The 22,925-nt window shown below is 42.0% G+C and overlaps 1 long non-coding RNA gene across 1 annotated transcript; it reads left to right on the top strand.

Moving 5' to 3' along the window:
- Positions 1-126: 126 nt before the first annotated feature.
- On the top strand, positions 127-5,205 carry LOC146393222 (uncharacterized). The gene is made up of 2 exons (XR_014800248.1): positions 127-285; positions 4,926-5,205. It is a non-coding gene; the product is annotated as an uncharacterized LOC146393222 (long non-coding RNA).
- The last annotated feature ends 17,720 nt before the right edge of the window (positions 5,206-22,925 follow it).

Raw genomic sequence — 22,925 nt, forward strand, 5'->3', positions numbered from 1 at the left:
ATGATGCTCCTCCCATCCATGGACCACAGCGCTCTTACCTCACTGCCAACCCCACCTCTTCCCCCAGTTCCTCCCCTTCTTTTTCGATATACGCATCATCCATTACAGATTGAATCATTTCCACAGAACACTGCATCAGTAAGCTTCGATAAAGCATTCCCGTAACTTCATCATGGCGTTTTTTCTGCACTTCGCTGGTAATTTTCATCCTTGCGTTGCAGATTAATTCAACAATTCGCATTATATCCCATTTTGAGAAAATCTCTGACTCCTCAACAACTTCTGGTGAGTCGCTGTATAGAGTAGCTGATATTTAGATGTGTCAAGTTAGATTTTAGGTCCTAAGCTGCGTCACTGTGACAAACTATGGATGATAACAAATAAAGAAACGGTGGATGAACAGGGCAGTGTTATAATGATGCACTCTTCAAAAAAGATCCTGGCAGCAAGAAAGTTTATTGTCGGAATATATACACTATACACATATAACCTCACAGGACACTTAATACACCTATACACACTTGTTGCTGATTAGTAATTACAAATATCTAATCAGCCAATCACATGTCTAGAGGCATGAAGACATGGTCAAGATGACTGTCTGAAATTCAAACCAAGCTTCATAGCAGAGAAAAAAATTGATTTACGTGACTTTAACCATAGCGTGATTGTTAGTGCCAAATTGGCCAGTCTGATTGTTTCAGAAAAAATAGGATTTTCCTGCACAAACCTCTCTACGATTTACAGATTTGGGCCGGAAAAAGAGAAAACATAAAGTTATCAGCAGTTCTATAGGGAAAAATTCTTTTTTGATGCAAGATGTCAGAGGACAATCCCCAGAATGCAACACATTGAACCTTGAAGCAGGTGGCTACAGAGGCAGAATCACACTGGGAGTTCAGGTTCTAGCTTACAAGCTTGTAAGTTTGTTGGCTTACAAGCTAATAGCAGGAGCCTGAGCATGCGGTTTTAATCAGAATTGGTCAGGGAATTGGAAAAATTATGTTTTGTCTGGTTCTAATCTATGACAATCTATGACATTTGCATAGTAGAGTAACAGATTTTAAGTAGACAACATGAAAGCAAGGATCCATCCTCCCTTGTATCAGCTTTCAAGGCAGTGGTGGTGTAATGGCATGGGGGATATATTCTTGGCAGACTTTGAGCCCTTTAGTGCCAGCTGAGCTTTTTTAAACACCACAGCCTAACGGAGTATTGTTGTTGACCATGTTCATGGCTTTATAACCATCTTCTGATGGCTGCTTCCACCCAGATAAGGAACCATGTCACAAAGTGCAAATTGTCTCAATCTGGGTTCTTGAACAATGAGGTCACTGTGCTCAAATGATACCAACCAAGCCAATAGAGCGCCTTTGGGATGCGGTAGAACAGAAGATTCACATCCCAGATGTGCAGCTAACAACTATGCAGCAACTGTGTGATACTATCATGTCAGTGTGGACAAAGAAGTCTCAGGAATGTTTCCAGCACCTTGTTGAATCTATGCCATGAAGAATTCAGACAATTCTTAAGGCAAAAGCGGTAGAAGCAAGGTGTGCCTATCTAAGAAGCTAGTGAGTGTACACCATGATTGTTTGATGATTTAAGCTTTTTTCGCTTTATTTTACTTTGTTTTATTCACTTTAAGTTTTTTAAGATTGAGAAGGTGGACAGTGTCTTCTTTTTTGTTTTTACAAATTTTCATATCCTGAAGGATGGGACCGTCCTAGACTTTTGTGTCACAATGAGTGCCATCATTGTCAGGGTTCACAATAGGAACAAAAAAAAAATCTACACAGCAGCATATGCTTGTATAATTGTTCTTGTGGGCTCCTGTTCAAAGCTGAAATTATTATAACTAAATAATTTGTGTCGGCATTGCTTAGATCTTGAATAATTTGTGAACCAGCTGTCCATACTAAAACAATTTCTCCTATTCAAATAGCACAGAAGAAATCTTTACATTAACCAAAAAATTATATTATCTGTACCAGAACTGAAACCAAGTACAGACACTATCTGAAGCATTAAAGTTTATTTTGTGAATTTTCATATGTGTGGGGTAATAGTTTAGCTAATCTTCATCTGAACTGTATAGTGTGTGTTTTCTTCTATATTTGAATAATATTATTGTTAGGTATGCTGCATCTATTTATGCCCTGTCATGTGAATTTCCCATCTCTGGGACTAATAAAGGCTATCTTATCATATCCTGTCTTATAACTTTGTACCTCGCACAATCAGAAGAGTAGTTTAAATCCCTGGGTATAGCTTCTTATTGATTTTTTGTGAGAGGTACAGTCACATCTTTCTCCCTTAGTGCTTTTAGGTACAAGATATACTTCTTACATCCAAAAGTTGGGAAAGCCCTGTGTTGTAGGAGCCAAAATATTATAATCAATTTAGAGCAAAAAATAGCTTAAATAATGTAGAATAGCTCAAAATAAAACACAGCAAAGCAAGACTGCACCGTAAGGTAAAAAGAAAAAGTGCAATAAAATAACACAGAATGCAAAAACCTGAATATAGTGCATCCATAAATTTTCTTAAATGCTGATCCTGTTCAGGATGAAGCCCATCCAGGTGTATATATACTGGCTATACCCCGGACAGCTCACCAGCTGTTCGGCTGTTCTCTTCACAAAGGGTTATATTATCTACAACCACTGTTTGAATAGACCAAAATATATCTGGTGGTCACAAAAATGTATTATATTGCCATCCTTAACGTACCTAGCTCAGACACAGTGTATCATGTTCAATCATTTCCATTGAGAACTGAAGCCAGCTACTTGTTTTCTTTTTCTTCAATGAAAAACCAAACATCATGAAGCATGTTTTACTCTAAATCAAATCAGTGTCTGGCTGCAGGGATTTGACTGATGACTTATTCATTCTGACATTTGTAATGCAGAAGAAATGAAAAGAGACTGGCAGGACACAGCACCACAGAGACAGCTCTAAAAGGTTCTTCTATTATAACTCTAAAATAAAAAAGGAGTGAGTGCCAATGTCACTTACCACGCTCCCCTCAGCTTTTGGCTCGCAATATTCCTCGGACAGTTCGGATGCTCTATCAGGACCAATTCAATAGCATCTGAAGGAGCGCAATCCATCAGGCGAAATGTGGACTCAGCAGGGAGAACATCCATTTCTCATGGAGTCACCCTGAGCACCCGTGGTGATTTAAGATCAACCACAGTGCCTGCTGATGCGGTGCATGACCACTGAAGGCATTATTTCAGGACGCATCTTAATCACAAGGTCCGCTGAAAGAATGATTTTATGCATTTATCCAGTGGCAAACAAACACGTCGCCTGAACAGACATGTGTTCTCTTGATGCCCTTTGAAGAATCTGGCTTCACTCAGGTATTTTATTTTGGCATTATATCTGTTACATATTTGCCCTTGCTGTTGTTTGGATTCTCAGCGAATATTGACTATTTTTGTAGAGTGGCTCTAAAGAAACATCTACTTGTATTTCAAGAGACTAAGAGAAAAAAATCATTTTGAAGTCGTGAAAAAAATCTGCACTTGTGTATTTTACTTGCTTTTTAAAGCTAAGAACATACCAAAATTAAAAATAAATAAATAAAATATCACATTGGTGTTGAGCTAAAGCAGTATGAAAGCAATGACACATTATAACTGTCCTTTATAATACTTGATAAACCTTACATCAGGTTATCACATGACTATACCAGGGGTGGGCAACTCCAGGTCTCGAGGGCTGGTGTCCTGCAGGTTTTAGATCTCAACCTGGGCCAACACACCTGAATCAAATGATTAGTTCATTACCAGGCGTCTGGAGAACTTCAAGACATGTTGAGGAGGTCATTTAGCCATTTAAATCAGCTGTGTTGGATCAAGGACACATCTAAAACCTGCAGGACACCGACCCTCAAGGCCTGGAGTTGCCCACCAATGGACTATACAATGCAGAAAGATTTTTAAATAGCATCATAAATGTGATATAGTGACTCATAAATATCCTTATAATGCATTATAAAAATGACCTCAGTGACCATGAAGTACCCTGACCTTTTCATTTCCACAGTGTGTTTGAATAACAGTTACCTTAGTGATCCACTGACTTTGTTTAATTTTTTGGTTTCTGACCAAGTGGCTGCCAAAGGTTCAGCTCTATTTTTTGTTTATAGCTAACGTTTGCATGGTAATACTCTGGAGAGATGACTGCTCCATTGCACACTATGGAAGAGTAACATTCTCCATCACTACAAATAGGACTCATCACCCTACATCCTGAACTTCTGTGACCACTTCAGCCAGAGGGAGGAAGTGTAAATTGATCTACAGATTTTTCCCACAGTCTATAATGATTGAAGAGCTAAAATAACTAGTGGATTTCCTCACAGAGTTTGGTTACGATTTTAAATTACATTTTCGTTACTGGCTTTTCATCAGTACTTTTGTGTCCAAAAGTAAACTACCACTACACCACTACACATTTTACCCATTTCCGTACATGCTTGTAAAAAACCACACATTCACACACATTAGCAAATCCAAGAAGTTTGTCACAAGAAAGCAAAACTGGCTCCTGTCACTGTGTCTCTTGGTGGAAGTGGCTGCAAAGAGGAACACACGTCTCTCAGTGCGACATCTGAATAACCAGCCCTCGTTTAGCTCCACAATGAAACAGGTGTTCAGATCCTATAGCCCAGTAGGGGTGTGATGTGAGTGGGTGGGAGAAAGTGGGGGGGGGGGGGGGGGGGGGGGCTTCATCTGCTGTTTGAAAATATGGGACAGTAAATGTCAGCTGTATAGATAATGGATACAAACTGTGAGCTATTCTCTTAATAATAACACGAGTATTACTGACCATTATAGTTTTTCTTTGTTTTAAGGCTCATGGATGAGCTTTGCTGTTGTAACACTTTTTTTTTTGGCCCTTTTCCACAGTGAGAGGAACCGTTTGCATATTCGTCCCATCTGTTTTCGTCTTCCTGTGGTATCTCTCATCTCGGCTGCCTGCCTGCCAACCATTTCTGCCATGAAGTGGGGATGTTTCCTACAGGCTTTGCAATGCATATGGAGAGCCCTCTTCTAACACACAATATATAAGCCAAAAACTGCCTCTAGCTCTGCTGAACAGCAATATAATGCTCTTTACAAAAAATATCTGTAAAACAACAGCTTTGTGCCATTACAGATATAGGTCAAAATAAAATGTCAAGCACAAGAGCTTTGTTTTTATTCTTAACACCGTGCACTTTGTGGGATTACTCAGTGTTTGATGGCAAAATAGGCGAGTTAAATTGGATTTACTGTATTATTTACTTTTTTCTACTCCCTGATGTACTGAAATACCCAAAATGAAGCAGACATTCTCTGTTATTAATTATTAGAAAAAAATTATATCAAATATCGAATTGCACGGTCTATCATTGCCGTCATATTTTAGTCTGTTGAGAAGTGTGTTCAATATAAACGTCAGTGAGTTCAGATTTTATAGCGTTCTGTAGTGCCATCTAGAGGCCATTGCAGTTAATGTCAGTGGAAATTTGATCCAATTCTCTGACGTGATCAGTGCATGAAACCATGTCTTGTATGAGTATACTATTGGACTAGAGTACTATAAGTTCTCAACACAACAGGATAACAGCATAGATACTACTATTAGGAATGTAACTTTCACTCAAAGACTAGGATTTCTATGTTATGTTACTTTCTGCTTCTACTCCACAATATTTGTTATGCAAATATTGTAATTAGTACTCATTACATTTATTTTAACACTTTAGCTACTTATTATTTTTCAGATAAATTGCATTATTATGGATCAAGTTACCTATCAGGTAAGTATTGTATATCATCAGTATATATGAACAACTGCAAAATGTATATGATATACACATCAATCAAATAATATTCATGATGGCATCCAGTTAAGTAGCATAATGTATATTATTCTGAAAGTGTCATTCTATGAGTATATTTACTTTAGGTACTTTGATTTTACAATTTGTACATGCACTATATTAGGCTATAATATATACAGATTTTTACATAAGTAAAAAAAAATGTTTAAACAGTTTTTTCCCCCACCTTGCAAAATGATAACACATCATGTTTAAAGTCCTGTGCAGCACCAGTTTTAACATAAATTTGTAATAGGACAACTTGAAATGCGCCTGTCTCCAGGCCAACTCATGTTTGCGTCAAATGTTTGTCCAAATTCGCTGCAGGCAACTGCAAGTGACAAATAAAAGGGCTTCATCAAATGTTTGTGGAGTCCAGGTCACGTGATGGAGAACTTCATCACTTGTCTTAGTGATCCAGTACAATTACAGTAGCAACAATGAAGAAGAGACCCTCTTAATTTTAAACCATTAATCTGGGCTCTCATCTGAGGTGCCATCCATCAGCTGGTTAATCTAATGAACTACTTCCTCAGTAAATAGTAATAGTAAATAGAAATCCTGTAGGAAATATATATTCCTGTGCTAGAAAGCATTCATACTAGGGTTTTAATTTGTTTTAATTTTGTTTGTTTTCTTCTTAGCTGTGCGTATTTAATTTCGCAGACTTTTATACTACACACAACCCTTTGTGTCTCCCCGTAGGATTAACGCAGGTCTTTTGTCTGTGTAAACCACTATACTATTTATTATAGAAAATAATCAATGTAAATATAAACCCTTAAATAAATAGGTATGTCCAAATTTGTGATTATTCCTGAAAATGCCGTAAATTTACTCAAAACATGGTGCACCAGTAAACCATCAAATGTAACCAAACTATGGTGCAAACGGCAAATTAAAGGTTGTAGTTAATAAAATTATCGATTGCTGCTTTGCTCAGGTCCTCAGTACTGTGGATGCTTTTATACGGTCACTGCATGTAGAGAGAATAGAGCCATCAGTAATGCAGTAGTGCTAACACTAGTCCTTGTTTTGCTCGATGTGTATGTGGACCTAATGCCACTAGATGGCAGCAGTTCCTAACAAGCTGTCCGTGGAATCCCTGCTGAACCTGCCTTCAGCTGTTGCTTGTTGCCATTTGTATGCACTCCATACATTTTTTTTCCCCCTCTCCTGTCTGTTGTTATCTGTCTCCGTAACTGTTACGATGCCCCACCGAGATCATTAAACTTTAATTTCGTTTTGTCATATCCTGGTCTAGAGATCACAGGAAGCCATAGCTTCTAAGGTAGATTTAGGACTGGGGGGGAAGGAAATTATAAACTCATCCCTTTCATCCTTTAGCATATATTTTACTGGATTATATTGCAATACTATGTTATATAGACATACTGTTTAGAATATCACCACAGGAAAGTTTACATCATTATTATAATGTGGCATCACTTAAGGGGCTCATATTCAAAACATCCCTGGATTGCCCTGTGGCTCTATCCTAAGAGCAACTGTACATTGCACTATTATTGTCAGGCTCAGGAGAGACTCGGAGGCAGACCGTCACTTAAGTTCACAATTTACACACAGACACCAGGTGCAGATATATACAGGTGAGGGGGCACAGGAAGAGGGTCTCCGGGGAACACAGGCACGGGAAGGGGACGGGCTATGTACACAATCCTTCACTGAAGCTCAGGTAGCTCGGACTCCGGCTTTTAGCTCACCAAACGGCGGTCCTCAGGCTGGCGAGAAATCTGGCACAGGGAGGAAGAACAGTAAGTTGCGGCACGAAAGAAACTCGGGGAAAAAGCTCAGATGTGCAATGACACTGACGAGTGTTACACAATAATCCAGCGAAGAAGCACTCTCAGCAGCCGCCTTAAGTGAATGAGATGAGACGATTGTTTGCAGGTGTCTGAGCCAGGGGCTGGAGCCGTCATGACTCCGCCCCGGTAGAGCACAGTGCGCGGGAGGGGAGAGAGAGACGCAGCACCACAAAAACACTTGTAGCCAAACTGAGTCAGCCGAGAAGGCACAAGGTCATGACAGTACCCCTCCCCTCAACGGGAGCCCCTCGGCGACCCACCCGGCTTACCCGGATGCCGCCGGTGAAACTCGGAGCAGACCAGGAGCCAGAACCGCTGACCGGGGCACCCAGGAACGTTCCTCTGGCCCGTAGCCCTCCCAGTCCACCAGGTACTGAACGCCCCTCCCCCGCTGCCGAGAGTCCATAATGCGGGTGATGCCAAACACTTCCTTCCCATCCACGAGCCGGGCGGGCGGAGGGGGCCCGGAAGGAGGGCACAACGGGCTGGAGAGCACGGGTTTGACCTGGGAGACATGGAAAACATTATGGATACGCATGTTGCGAGGCAGCTTCAGACGGACAGACACCGGATTGACCAGGGCCTTGATCTCGAACGGACCGATGAACGCCGGGGAAAGCTTCTTCGACTCAGCACGAATGGGAACGAAGTGTGAGGAGAGCCATACCTGTTGCCCAACCGTATAGGCAGGTGCAGGGATCCGGCGGCGCTCCGCTGTCCGCAGCAGAGCCGCTTGGGTGGACCGCCAGGCCCGGCGGCACCTGCGGAAATGATGTTGTACTGATGGGACGGTATGCTCACCTTCCACGGCCAGGAACAGGGGTGGTTGGTAGCCCAGTGAGGCTTCGAACGGCGACAGTCCAGTGGCTGATGAGGTCAGGCAGTTGTGGGCGTACTCAATCCAGGGGAGTTGCTAGCTCCAAGTGGTCTGATTGTGAGAGACGACACAGCGGAGTGCTGCTTCGAGCTCTTGGTTGGTACGCTCGGTCTGTCCATTGCTCTGAGGGTGGAAGCCTGAAGAGAGACTGACCTTGGCGCCGATCTGCGTGCAGAACTCCTTCCAAGCCCGAGAGGTAAATTGGGGTCCCCGGTCGGAGACGATGTCCATCGGAATGCCATGAAGCCGAAAGACGTGGGTGGTGAGCAGCTGGGCGGTCTCCAGGGCCGTAGGGAGCTTCGGGAGGGCGATGAAATGAGCTGCCTTAGAAAAACAATCAACGATAGTGAGGATGGTGGTGTTACCTGATGACGGTGGGAGCCCCGTAATGAAGTCCAGCGCTATGTGGGACCAGGGCTGTCCTGGCGTGGGGAGCGGTTGAAGAAGCCCGGCGGGTGGTTGGTTGGGACGTTTGTTCCGGGCACATGTGGTGCATGCCATAACGTACTCCCTGGCGTCCTTGTCCAAGGAGGGCCACCAGAAAAACCGCTGGAGGAAGGTGATGGTGCGGCGGGCTCCTGGATGACCGGTGAACCGGGCAGTGTGGCCCCAGTGGAGCACCTGGGGTCGGACAGCAGCAGGGACAAACAACCGACCAGGGGGGCCCGTGCCCGGGTTGGGGTCAGTATCCTGGGCCTCGCGCACGAGAGCTTCGATCTCCCATGTGACAGCTCCAATAACACAGGTAGCTGGAAGAATCGGTTCAGGATCGGAGTCCCCCTCCGTACTGGAAAACTGACGGGAGAGTGCATCGGGCTTCATGTTGCGCGACCCTGGTCTGTAAGTGATGGAGAAATTGAATCTTGTGAAGAAGAGGGCCCACCTGGCTTGCCATGAATTTAGGCGTTTGCCGGACCAGATGTACTCAAGGTTCTTATGGACGGTCCACACGATGAACGGGTGTTCCGTGCCCTCAAGCCACTTTGACCGCTAGCAACTCCCGATCACCGATGCCGTAGTTCGGTTGGTGAGAGACGACGAGAAAAGAACGCACAGGGATGGAGCGTACCTTCGAATCGCTGTGACAGAACTGCTCCCACTCCAGAGTCCGAAGCATCCACCTCCACCACGAACGGTTGCCTGAGGTTGGGCTGACGGAGGATGGGGGCGGTAGTGAACTTCTCCTTTAGTAGGGAAAAGGCCTCCTGAGCAGAGAGGTCCCACTGAAAAGGAACTTTGGGGGAGGTAAGTGCGGTGAGAGGTGAGGCAATCTTACTGTAGTCCTTTATGAAGCGTCGGTGGAAGTTGGCGAATCCCAGGAACCGTCGGAGTTGCTGGCGGTTCGGTGGTTGAAGCCAGTCCACCACGGCCCGGACCTTCTCAGGGTCAGGTTTGAGATCCCCCCGAGAGATGATATAGCCAAGGAAGGCCACCGTGTCAACGTGAAATTCACATTTCTCCGCTTTCATGAACAGCCGGTTCTCCAGGAGGCGCTGCAGGACCTGCCTCACGTGACTCTCGTGCTCCGCCTGGGACTTAGAGAAAATGAGAATGTCATCAAGGTACACAAAAGCACATCGATTAATAAAATCCCTCAGAACATCGTTAACTAGGGCCTGGAAGACCGCGGGCGCATTGGTTAAGCCAAAGGGCATGACGAGATACTCGAAGTGTCCAATATGTGTGTTGAAAGCGGTCTTCCACTCATCTCCTTCCCGGATTCTCACCAGGTGGTAAGCGTTTCGCAGGTCTAGTTTGCTGAACACTGAGGCCCCCTGGAGTAGCTCGAAAGCTGAATTTAGGAGGGGAAGAGGGTACTTGTTCTTTACAGTGATCTTGTTGAGGCCGCGGTAATCAATACACGGCCGGAGCGTCTTGTCTTTCTTGTCAACAAACAAGAAACCTACCCCCACCGGGGAAGATGACGGGCGAATTATCCCAGCAGCCAGAGAGTCATTGATGCATCTCTCCATGGTTTCCCTTTCGGGCTGTGTGAGGCTGTAGAGGCGGCCAGAGGCGCCCCAGGGAGAAGATCGAAGGCACAGTCATAGGGCCGGTGTGGTGGAAGCGAGCTCGCCTCATCCTTACTAAAAACTGCTGCGAGGTCATGATAGACGGAAGGAACTGAAGATAGCTCTGGCGCTTTTGAAGGCTTCCCGGGGAGGGAAGAAGGGACAGAAGGCGTGGCGGCCCGAAGGCAGGTCATGTGGCAGCCCATACTCCACCCCATAACTTGCTCTTCCTTCCAGTCGATGTGTGGGTTGTGTTGTGAAAGCCATGGATAACCTAGTACGAGCGGGGTCACTGGGGCCTTAAACACACAGAAACAAATGTTCTCAACGTGGTTACCGGAGAGAGTGAGTGTGACAGGTAGGGTGATGCGTGTTATGTCAGGCAACCGGTGACCGGACAGGGCGGACACGTGGAGAGGATGAGGCAGTGGCCGTGTGCCAATGTTGAACTTTGAGACTAGCGACGCATCAATGAAATTCTGTTCTGCACCAGAGTCAATTAACACAGAGAGGGAATGGGACAACGACCGGAGGGTGAGTTTTGCAGACAGCAAGAGACGGGAAAGAGGCTTATTGCCGGACAGGTCGCCCACCAGTACCCTCTCAATTACTGGCGGGCGCCTCCTTTTGCCAGCGCCGGGCAGGCAGAGATGAAATGCCCCTTGCGACCGCAATACAAACACTCACCCGCGGAAACCCGGCGTTGTCGCTCCGCAGGAGTGAGTCGAGAACGTCCCAGCTGCATGGGTACCTCCTCCTCAGTTCCAAAAGCTCTAGCCTCCCGTGCGTCGGGCTGGGGGTCCCGAGAAGCCAGGGGCTCGCGAAACTGCTGTCTTCGTGAGCTCTGGCGCGCCCGCAGGCGATCATCCACCTGAATACACAGGGACATTAAAGCATTTAGAGAAGCAGGAAGCTCCCGCATCATTATCTCATCCTTGAGCTCTTCGCGGATATTATTTAGCAGAGTGGTCTTCAGGGCCTCAGGTCCCCACTTGGTCTGTGCAGCTAGGGTCCAGAAATCAACAGAAAAGTCAACCATGCTTCGCCTACCTTGCTTCAGATTAATCAAACGATAGCCGGCAGCCTCCGTACTAGAGCCTTTATCAAACACCGACTTGAAGCGAGACAGGAAGTCATCGTAAGACATTCCGGGGCAAGCCTGCAGCTGGGCCTGGGCCCAGGCCAGGGCTCGATCACGTAGTAGCTGGGTGACGTAAGCGATCTTAACCCCGTCAGTAACAAACACATGAGGTAGTAATTGAAACTGCATGGAACACTGCAACAAAAATCCCGCACATTTTCCCATCTCCCCAGAAAAAGCCTCAGGCGAAGGCAAAAGCTTATCCAGCGAAACCGCGGAAGCTACCGCGCTAGCGGCCGGAGTAGCTGTGGCTGCTGTAGGAGCGGCAGGAGCGTGTGTTACCTGGGGAGGGGCCGCAGGAAGCGGGTAGTCGGCCAGTGGAATCCGTTGGGCGAAAGCCTGAGTTAGAGATGCCACTTCTCCGCTGAGCCTTACTAGCATTTGTTCGTGTCGGTGCAGAAGCTCCTCCAGAGACATGGGGGCTGTCGCTGCCGAGGCTGGGTCTGCCGAGTCCATAGCGTTGGCTGGATTATTCTGTCAGGCTCAGGAGAGACTCGGAGGCAGACCGTCACTTAAGTTCACAATTTATTTACACACACAGACACCAGGTGCAGATATATACAGGTGAGGGGGCACAGGAAGAGGGTCTCCGGGGAACACAGGCACGGAAAGGGGACGGGCTATGTACACAATCCTTCACTGAAGCTCAGGTAGCTCGGACTCCGGCTTTTAGCTCACCAAACGGCGGTCCTCAGGCTGGCGAGAAATCTGGCACAGGGAGGAAGAACAGGTAAGTTGCGGCACGAAAGAAACTCGGGAAAAAGCTCAGATGTGCAATGACACTGACGAGTGTTACACAATAATCCAGCGAAGAAGCACTCTCAGCAGCCGCCTTAAGAAGTGAATGAGATGAGACGATTGTTTGCAGGTGTCCGAGCCAGGGGCTGGAGCCGTCATGACTCCGCCCCGGTAGAGCGCAGTGCGCGGGAGGGGAGAGAGAGACGCAGCACCACAAAAACACTTGTAGCCAAACTGAGTCAGCCGAGAAGGCAAAGGGTCATGACAATTATGTATCTACTGCCTCGTCTATCAAAGGAGATACTGAAATCATATTTTTACATTTTTTTATTTTAACAAAGTACCAAATATAACTAACAACTTTAAATATTAAGAGACATCAAAATACAAAATTGCAGAAAAATTGACATTTCTAAACATTAAAGACAAAGCAATAAAGAACCGGAAAAAATTAAAGACATAAAATATGAAGGAATTCAAAACCCCTGGAATACTAATCAAAATTATAGATCATAAAATAAACAAAGGCAGAAGCAAAAGAATACATGAACATAAAATAGCAAATATTTTTCCTATTGTTCCTATCCTAAATGACTAAACTTAATAATAATTATTATTTTAAAAGATGCTTAATAATACAATAATAATCCAAAACACAAAACTGAGAGTCCAGTCTGTCCTGAATAGCTCACATGTGTCAGGCGATTGATTTAATTGCTGTGGTGTAATTGGCAGCAGCTCTGCTCTCCCTAGTGATGGCAGGTTTTACCAAACAAAATTACATCATGGCTCTTATAAAACATATTTAGCAATCTTTTGAGGTGTCAGTAGGAGTTATGTTGTTATCTTGTTTCCAGCATTTTTCCTAAAACTTTGCCGTTGTGTCAATAAATGAAAGTGGCTTTCTTTCTTCCCATCCTTCAAAAAGAAGGAGATCAGGGATATTTCCCAAAATTCCAAATAACTGCTTGAAGTTGTCTTAACTAAACAGAAACATTAAAGATTCTTTCTCTTAAAGACAAAATCATTTCAAACAGATCATTTAGGTAATGTTCATTTTCAAGAAGCTCAGTACATATTGTGTAAAAGCCTCCTTGTTTCTTTTTTTGTTTGGGGTTTTGTTTTTAGTTCAAGTGAGCAATCTCAAATATTATATGTGTATTTATCATATTTAAAAGAAGAAAACATTTTCTACTTTCTGAAATACTGCATTCATTTTGTTGTTGTCGTGCAGCAAAGTACTCCACGTGAGTAATTGATCCGAATGTTTACATCAGGTGTTCGAGCAGACAAACACAATCCTCGTGGGAAATTGACCCTGAGTGAAGCACTGAAGTCATACTGTGTCCCTTTTTTGTCTGGATTCAGGTGTGTGCTAAGACAGGATCTGGATAAACAAAAAAATCAATCTGGTGCTAAGGAGAGACCCTTATCATGTTTATTGTTATTGGTTAATTAGACCTGACAAACAATAACACGAAAACCCTTACTGGAAATAAATCGATTTTCCCTTTTATTCTGCTTCAGGTCACCTCACATCTGGTGATGCACATTCACTTTATTGATAATATCAATAACATTGCCACTAAAGCTGAAAAATAAACATGCCTCTCTTAACCTGTTATTTTTAGTGTACTTACTGCTTATATTCAGTATAACAGTTTAACTGGTTTAAACATGGAAAGTCTAAACTGAAGCCACTGAACAACATCATCAGATAATATGGAAATGATTTTTTTATATGCACCAGCATGATCTCCAAATTCAAGCTGGGGTTTTTTTTTTCTGAAGTACTAAGATTTCTGCAAGTATGCAAAAAACACACTGATTCAGCTAAGCTGCACTAAAGAATATTATATGTATATCCCTTCCTACACTTCTGTGATGCATCAGCATCTAAAGCACTCTACCAGCCTTTGAATTTCTTTTGTGCATTCACAAGTAAATGCTAAGAAAAACTCACTAAAACTGTTCAGTGATTTCAGCCCACATTTTTAGTGGCTACCAGGATACAGACTGGTCACCAGTTAAGGAAGGTTGCTATATTTGCTATTGTTATTTTACAGGTGGGTTTTGTACAAATGTTTAGATTCTAGTAAAATGTGTCAACTGACCCACCAGAGAGCACGTGATCAACACTGCTTGGAGTGTATATTGCAGGGGTAGGCAACTCCAGGCCTCGAGTGCCGATGTCCTGCAGGTTTTAGATGTGTCCTTGATCCAACACAGCTGATTCAAATTGCTAAATGACCTCATGTCTTGAAGTTCTCCAGAGGCCTGGTAATGAACTAATCATTTGATTCAGGTGTGTTGACCCAGGGTGAGATCCAAAACCTGCAGGGCACCTGCACTCGAGGCCTGGAGTTGCCTACCCCTGGTATATTGTAACCAAATGGGTCAAAATATTTATTACTAAAGTGTCTAAAACATGAATTTAGCTTTGAGTTATGTAACTTGTAGCCAGTGGAAAATGGTGCTCAGACAAGTCCAGTTGTCAAGCACCCATAGTGTATGCCATGCATAATCTATGGCCTTAGCATTCAATTTCATGGTGTGTTTTCTGGTCAGGATCATTAGGAATCATTAGACCGAATGAAAACATTATGATATTTATTTTGTACATTATGACACCCATTGGATTCAAAAAGAGCAATAATGTAGGGTGCGTTTAAATTAGAGGTCACATTGTGGTTGACAAGACACCATATGAGGGTACAGCGTTCCCCAGTTTCTCAGAGCATCTGGTTTTAAAGCAGCAAAATGTTCACCTCAACATGTCAACAAAATGGTGAACTTAACAAATCAATATGTTACCACAATGAGTATGTTTAGCTTTTATGCTTTTAACCAGGATCACGCAATTTGGCATTAATGGATATTGTCAAGTTTCTTATGTTATCTGTAGACAGAAGAGCTATGGAAAACATTTGTGTCGTTTACCACAGTCACATTCAATATGTGATTTGGAAAATTCACAAAGTATAAACAACCGTAGGGATGCATGTGTTTAGTGAGTTAACATCATTCATCTGGACCTCTGGTGGCTAAGGGGAAAGCTGGAAGGTTACCTCAGAAGGTGTCCACCAGGAGGTTATCAGCAGGATCATTTAAGTGATCACTTCCAGAGTAGGTTAAGACAAACCTCGTAAAGGCTTGAGTTACTAAACAAGCCACTATTGCTGATGTGCTGAGCAATGTAAAGAAACAGGTCAGATTAAAAGAGAAAAACAACACTTTATCTGGTCCTTGTGTTGAGAGGAGGATGAAGTCCAGACAAATTGTGGCCTTTCTGAGGTAAGATGAGCAGGAACATTAAAGGATAAAAGACACTTCAAGGAAATTTAAATTCTCAAATTACCAAATAAAGAAGCCAAAGAAGAGCTGAAATAAAGTCATATACTGCTAAAATATTCATAATTAGTTTAATTATTTATATTTACTATAAAGAGAAAAAATACGCAAATGCATTAAAATGCGGAACTGATGTTAATTATGGGGGATCTGAGTGTTTCCAGGTTAAATTTGCTGAAGCTTTCAAAGTACAGTCAACTTCCTGACAGCGTCGGCATATTTGAAAAGATCACTAATATTTAGCACTTTGAAATGACAAAACCATTTACCAATGATCGCAGCTCCCTGAATCAGGAAAATGAGGGCTGAGTGTCTAGTTTGCTCTTAATGACGCTCAGCTGTCTGACACAGAAATTGCATTGGGCTGTATGACAAAGTGGTTGAACACCAGCTAGAATGCAGAGTTTTTAATGCATCAAATCTGCCATTAAATGAAACTAACCTTTAAAAAGAAATGAGACTTGAGTCCAAAAAGTCATCTTCCCTTTTTGGATAAAAACACAGTACATTTGCTGACATATCAAATGAGATTTTGCAGACTGTTATTTCAAAGTGGCTAATAGATAACTGAGGCTCATGTTTCTTTTCAGAGAGATTTCTGAGGGTCCAACTATTAAAGACTGAAAGTATTAAAGCGTCAGGCTCCGTGACATGGAATGTGGTTACCTTTTAGTTTGTTTTGGACAAAAATGCATGAGACTGAAGTAAATTTTAAACACCAGCTCATTGACATTTGTTCACATAAATTAAAACTGAAGCAAAAATAGAATTCCAACACCAGATATTTACATATTGTAACTGTTCTTTTTTTTTGTATATTTGTCACACATGTTTCAGTTCAAATAATTTTTAATATCTAATATAACCTAAGTAAATAGAAAATGCAGTTTTTAAATGATGGTTTCATTTATTAAGGGAAAAAGCTATCCAAACCTGCCTCTATTAGTCTGGAAAGTGTTATAAAGCCATTTCTAAGACTTCTGGACTCCAACAAGTAATAGTGAGAAGTATTATACACAAATGAGATCATTTGTAACACAGGTGTATCTTGTTAGGACTGGCAGAAATAACAAAATCACCCCAAGAATGCATTGATAACTCATCCACAAGGAGAAAAACCCCCAGGACAACAGCTAAAAAGCTCACTTAAGATCAGCAATCATGGTTAAACAATGGGAAATTGACTGGGCAAAAATGGCATCCATGCGGGATTTCCAAGGAGAAACTGACTGCTGACCAAAAAGAAAGGAAAGGCTCATCTCACATATGTGCTGGTGGTAGTGTGATGGTCTGGGGTTGCTATGCTGTGAACAAGTATAAGTTTTCTTTTCCATGCAGGTTGTATGGCCAGGCTGGTTTTTCTGTGGAGGCCTCAAGTTGTCTCAAGAACCTGGCTGATCGTTGTGTAATATGGGAGCTGATATAAGCTCAGTGCAGCCTTCTGTGAAGGATAATCTTCATAATAGGATGATCCCTCATCAAGTATTTCCATAGTCAATATTTCCTAACTTTATACTTATGCACTTTTATATTAGTTGTAACTCCTGAAATATTATTTCTACTGTAGGAAAACTAACATCTGTCTTCATTTTTTGTTTTGTAAAGAATGGCAACTTAAGACATGAAGTGAAACTTCCACCGGCTCTTGGATCTTTTCTTGAGATATTTAAATCTTCAGTGGGGGTTGTCGGCAGGAGAAGCACAAAGAGCTTTTCTTAAGTCAAAATATGGGCAAGCCTTTTCATTTTCTCATGTTCTGCAAATGCAGCAAGTTGGCTGAGCAAAACAGTGTGATATCCAACAACCTTTGAGAATATATGCTGTTTTAAAAGGGGCATGGTCAGCAACCTCATGTCCTCCTTCTGTGTTATACTGATAATTGCAACAACAAAAAAACAGATCTTCAGGGCAGAAGAATAAACCCCATAAATAAATAATCACTTTATATGCCTCCTTGAATATACTGCAAGATTTGCAGTTACTGCTTCTGCCTGACGATCTCATTGATCATGCTTCTGTGTTTGGTAAGCAAATACAAAGGCCTAACACTAGCTGTCGGATTCTTCATTAAAGAGACAACAAATGTGAATAAATCAACAGTTTTAACAGAACTTCAACTGATGTAAAGAGAATAAAGTCATATTTCTGTGCTCGATTACATAAAATGATATTCAAACAATGCATCCAGCTGTGTTGTTACATCAGTGAGTCCTCTTTTGAACAGGATTCTTGTTAATCTAAAATGTAAATATGTAATTGGTTTAAGCTCATTCAATCTTGTGAAAATATAGTGAATACAAAACACATGATAATTAAATTTTAATGATTCACTTTAAGCTTTAAGCCATGTGTTATTGAAAGTAAACAGAAGGTCTCTTCATGGACAATCTTCACCTTATCTTTTCAACCTTCTTTGATGCCCACAGGATTCAGAATCAATCAAGCTTTCATGAACCTGGCAGCATTTCTCCTCCCTCATTCCTTGTATTCCTCCCCCTACCTTGTGCTTGTGTGTATGTATGAGTGTTCTTGCACATCTGTGTCAAGGCCAGGTGCTCTGTTCTCACTCCCAGTGCCAATCAACCTGTCACCTGATGTCCATTCACTCTTCAACCTAGTTGGATATCTTCCCTGGCTTCTCCACTCCTCATCGGTTGCCTCTGATCTCCTTCATGTCTTTTACAACTAAGCTCAGGGAGCATCTCTCAGCCCCGATTGGCACCAGCCTGCCCTGCTCTTTAGTGTAGCCATTCCCACCAAACTTGCCAGACAGTCGTGCTCCCTATCCTTTAATTCAGGCAAGAGTCCTGAATGTACTCATTTGTCCCTGTCTTATTCAGTATTACCTGAATTTATGTGTTGCTGTGACAACCAGGTAAGCAGATTTATATGAAGGTAAATCTTTTTTAAAGCTAGACCCCCTAAGGGTCGCCATGGCAGAGCATCAGCTTCCATCTCATTTGTCTTTCATTTCTCTTTTTCAGAGCATACATCCACCTCTCCAGGCTCTCTTCCACCTGCTCACTACTCTCAGTGCAGATCACAATGTCATCTGCTAACATTATAGTCCACAGAGAGTCCAGACCTCATCTGTCAGCCTGTCCATCACCACTGAGAACAAGGAGGGGCTCAGATCTAATTCTTGGTGTAATGTCGCCCCCACCTTGAACCTTTCTGTCAATCCTTCGACACACTTAACCACTATCTGACTATCCTCATATATGTTCTGCATCATGTTCGACCTGTGTGTGTGTGTGTGTGTGTGTGTGTGTGTGTGTGTGTGTGTGTGTGTGTGTGTGTTGCGAAATATGAGAACTTGAAAAATATGTCTGTAGGAGAAAAATAATTTCAATTTTGAAATTTTCACTTGTGTTCTACACACTTCTGCTTTTTAAATTTACAGTCATACAAAAAACAATCACAAATATGTAGAAGAATATCAACACAAATATAATATTTTAAATTTGTAATTCAACATTTGAAAAGTCAGTCAAAATTGCTCTCTCCCTGTTGTCCACTGTCTGCCATGCTGGATTAACAACCACCAGGCACACCAAGCCATGTAAGTATCTTTGTTTAAAAAAATAAACTCTTCAACTAGCCATAAATTTAGCTTGGACAGCAGCTAAATTTAGCTACTGTCCACAAACACATTGAGGCTTACAGCTGCTACAGTAAGCCAGAGAATGTATTCAGGCTGATGTTTCTATCTTACCCAGATGCCATAATGTGAAGAAGGTCATTGAACTGTAAGTTCACAGGAAGAATGAGATGAGCAGAGCAGCTGGCTGACTTACTGCTTTGAATAACATAAGTTTAGATTAAATCTATATGTGACATGACGACATAAACAAAGGCAGATCTTGGTAGATTTTGGAACAAACACCACTTTGAATTGGTCATTTCAAATGTGTAAATATAAAATATTCAAGGACTGCAGCAGCTGTTGAACTACAGGTATGTGCATCTGTTTTCTGAGTGGCACAATGGAGCCTATGTACTGATGTGTTCAGCACGTGATGTGCCCCTCTCACACTAGATGAAATCTAATAGAGGTGGACAGGCCTGGGAAAGATCAGTGAGCAATGAATGAGTTGGCACTCTCCAGCCTGCAAGATATGAGAGAATAACCTGGTCCAAGTCCAAAACGATGTACTAACTGGTTCTGCCACAACAAGAAAGAGTCCTCAAACACACAGTATCTGTCAGTCATTGCAACGTGGTAGAAGACTAACCAGATTAAAATATCAGCACACATATGGGTCACTAGAGCTGTGTGTGCTGCTTTTTCCCCTTTTCATTAAGCCAGTGGCAGTTCAGTCATTTAGTTTGTCCTTGACCAGATTTGCTGACTTGCATGGAAGTAGGGACATGGCTTTATGGTATCCAGAGGCTTTAGTGAGACTGGTTGGAAAATTACTACATCACCGACAGAGACTTTGGATAGTGGAAGCCACTAAAAGCAAAGCTGGAAAAAGAGTGTTAGATCCCAAAAAAAAGAGAAAGAAATCAAAACACATAACATGTATCACAAATAGAGGCTCTGACATATTTGTATTGTAATGTACTACCAGAAATATGGAAGCAGGTTAAAGGAATAGTTTGACCTTTTTAAGAATACAAAAATTTCAGATGTAATCATGGGTTGTTTAAAACATGGACATACTTGGTTGGAAATATGAAGCCAGTGTGGAATGTCCAATCCAATCTAATTTTATTTATAAAGCACTTTAAATTACCCAGCACAGGAACAAAGTGCTGTACAGAAAATAAGTTAAAAACAATAGAATAACAGAAAATAAAAATAAATAAATAAAAATATAATTCATAATAAACAGCCCTATATTACAAGAAAAACAAAAACAAGATAAAACAGCATCGAATCAACTAAAAACAACTAAAATAAAAAATAAAAATAAAAACCAACATCTCACGTGGTGTCAAAGGCCAGGGTAAAGAGGTGGGTTTTCAAGAGTGACTTAAAAACAGGTAAAGAAGTGGCCTGTCTAATCTCTAAAGGAAGGTCATTCTACAGTTTTGGAGCTGCTACAGCAAAAGCACGATCTCCTCTAAGTTTACGCCCAGTCCTGGGTATATTCAGGAGGAGCTGATCAGCTGACCTGAGAGAGCGGGTGGGTGTATAAGGCTGTAGCAGCTCAGAGAGATAAGATGGGGATAGGCCATGGAGAGCTTTAAAAGCAAATAAGAGAATTTTAAAATGAATCCTAAAAGAAATGGGCAGCCAGTGAAGTGAAGCTAAAATAGGGGAAATGTGCTCAAACTTTCGAGTGCCAGTTAAAAGACGAGCTGCGGCATTTTGCACCCTCTGTAGATGAGTAATACATGATGTGCTAACCCCAGTATAAAGTGCATTACAGTAATCCAGCCCAGTGCTAACAAAGGCGTGGATCACTGTCTCAATGTCTCAATGTCTAACAATTTACATTCTATCCTGCCAAGTTTATGGGCTCAGTCATTTGTTTTGGGTCCTAATATATAAAATTAAGGTTCTTTTGTATAATTTGGTCACATCATGTTTCAAAACTGGAGGCTAATTAGTTAATCACAAGTCTTTAGCCAATGAGTGTGCAGACCTCATCATCACATATAGTTTTTGCAACCAAGATGGTGACAGCTGATGCGCTTATCTTAAGATTTCAAAAAGGGGACTTCAGAAAACTGTGAGATGTGTCAGTAGCTCTGTCCACCTTTTAAATTGTCTACAAAAGCAATATTCATTAGTTGTTCCTGTTCAAATGTTTATTAATGCAAATATCTATTTATCCATTCAATAAGAAGACATTGTATTTAGGCATGTAGATATGATCAGAATGACCTGCTGAGGTTTCAAACTGAGCATCAGAATGGAGAAGAAAAGTTATTTAAGTGATTCTCAATGTGGCAAAGCTGTTGGTGTAAAAAGAACTGGTCTAAATATTTCAGACCAGCTACTGATCTTACTGGTATTTTCCCACATAGGCAACTCTAGGGTTGGTTTTTCTAGTCCTTTTCTGACAAAGTGAATATAAATTTCACATAATGTAGTTACATACACTTACATTGTATCTATTCATCATGCTTTGCATATTCTAAATTCTCCCTTGCCAGCTGGAGCGGCAGTCTTTGACATGTCTACTTAGATTACCTTCACTGGTAGCTTCTGTTCTGCCCACAGGAAGGTATCCAGGTGGTCTCCTTCATCTGCACCAGAACCAATAGACATTTGTTTTTTTAATTAACAAGCTTCTCACTAATCTTCTGTGACACATCATGTTGACTGTCTGAATACACCATCTCATGTTTTTATTCACTGTCCCATACTCATGGCTACAGGCTGCAGGCTACAGGAAAGGGTGGGGGCTGGGGTAAAGATTTTCCAGTGGAATCTCTTGTGACTCAGTTGTTTTTCTACTTCTATGGTACAGAATAATGTGCACATGACTATGGCTCAGGCAAAGTACATTGATACTTTAAATGCTTTGAATAATATAGGGTTTGGGAGTAATGATATATTAAATTGATATATAATCAAGACACAACCTAATATTAATAAATTGTTGTTGTAGTCTAACTTGTGTTCTTTTTTTTCATCACTATCAGAATCAATTAAGTTATAAAAACCTGCTGGAAAGGATGGATTTCATTAAGGTTTGGTCAGCTCACACTCCTTGCTGCTGACGTTCTCAGAGGCCAGTGAGCCCCAGAAGTTAGGCAAAATACTAACGCTTCTATGGTCACCACTGTATTCTCTGCGATCATAAAGACATGAAAAGAAGAATCAATGAATGGGTGAAAACCCCACTGCCCTTTCTGAAGTGTAACTCAGAAGATTTACTAGGAGCCTAGCTTAGATTTATTGTCTTGCTTTAATGTAATTGTTAGCCAGTCCTACAGTATCACATTTTGTGTGAAGGTTGTGTCATATTCAATTTTTTGAGACACTCATTCTGTTGTGCAGGGGGAAAATAACATGCTGTGATTTGTGGCCCTGTCTATTGCATGGTCAAAATGCTTTGTCTCTACTGTGTTTTGTATTCAGGGCTCATTTAACAGAATATTATGAGACGGGGTTTGAGCTGTTGAAGCCACCTGATGC

Source organism: Perissodus microlepis, chromosome 1, assembly GCF_051167445.1.
Source record: "Perissodus microlepis isolate ML-2025 ecotype Zambia chromosome 1, ASM5116744v1, whole genome shotgun sequence".
Classification (NCBI taxonomy): Eukaryota; Metazoa; Chordata; class Actinopteri; order Cichliformes; family Cichlidae; genus Perissodus; species Perissodus microlepis.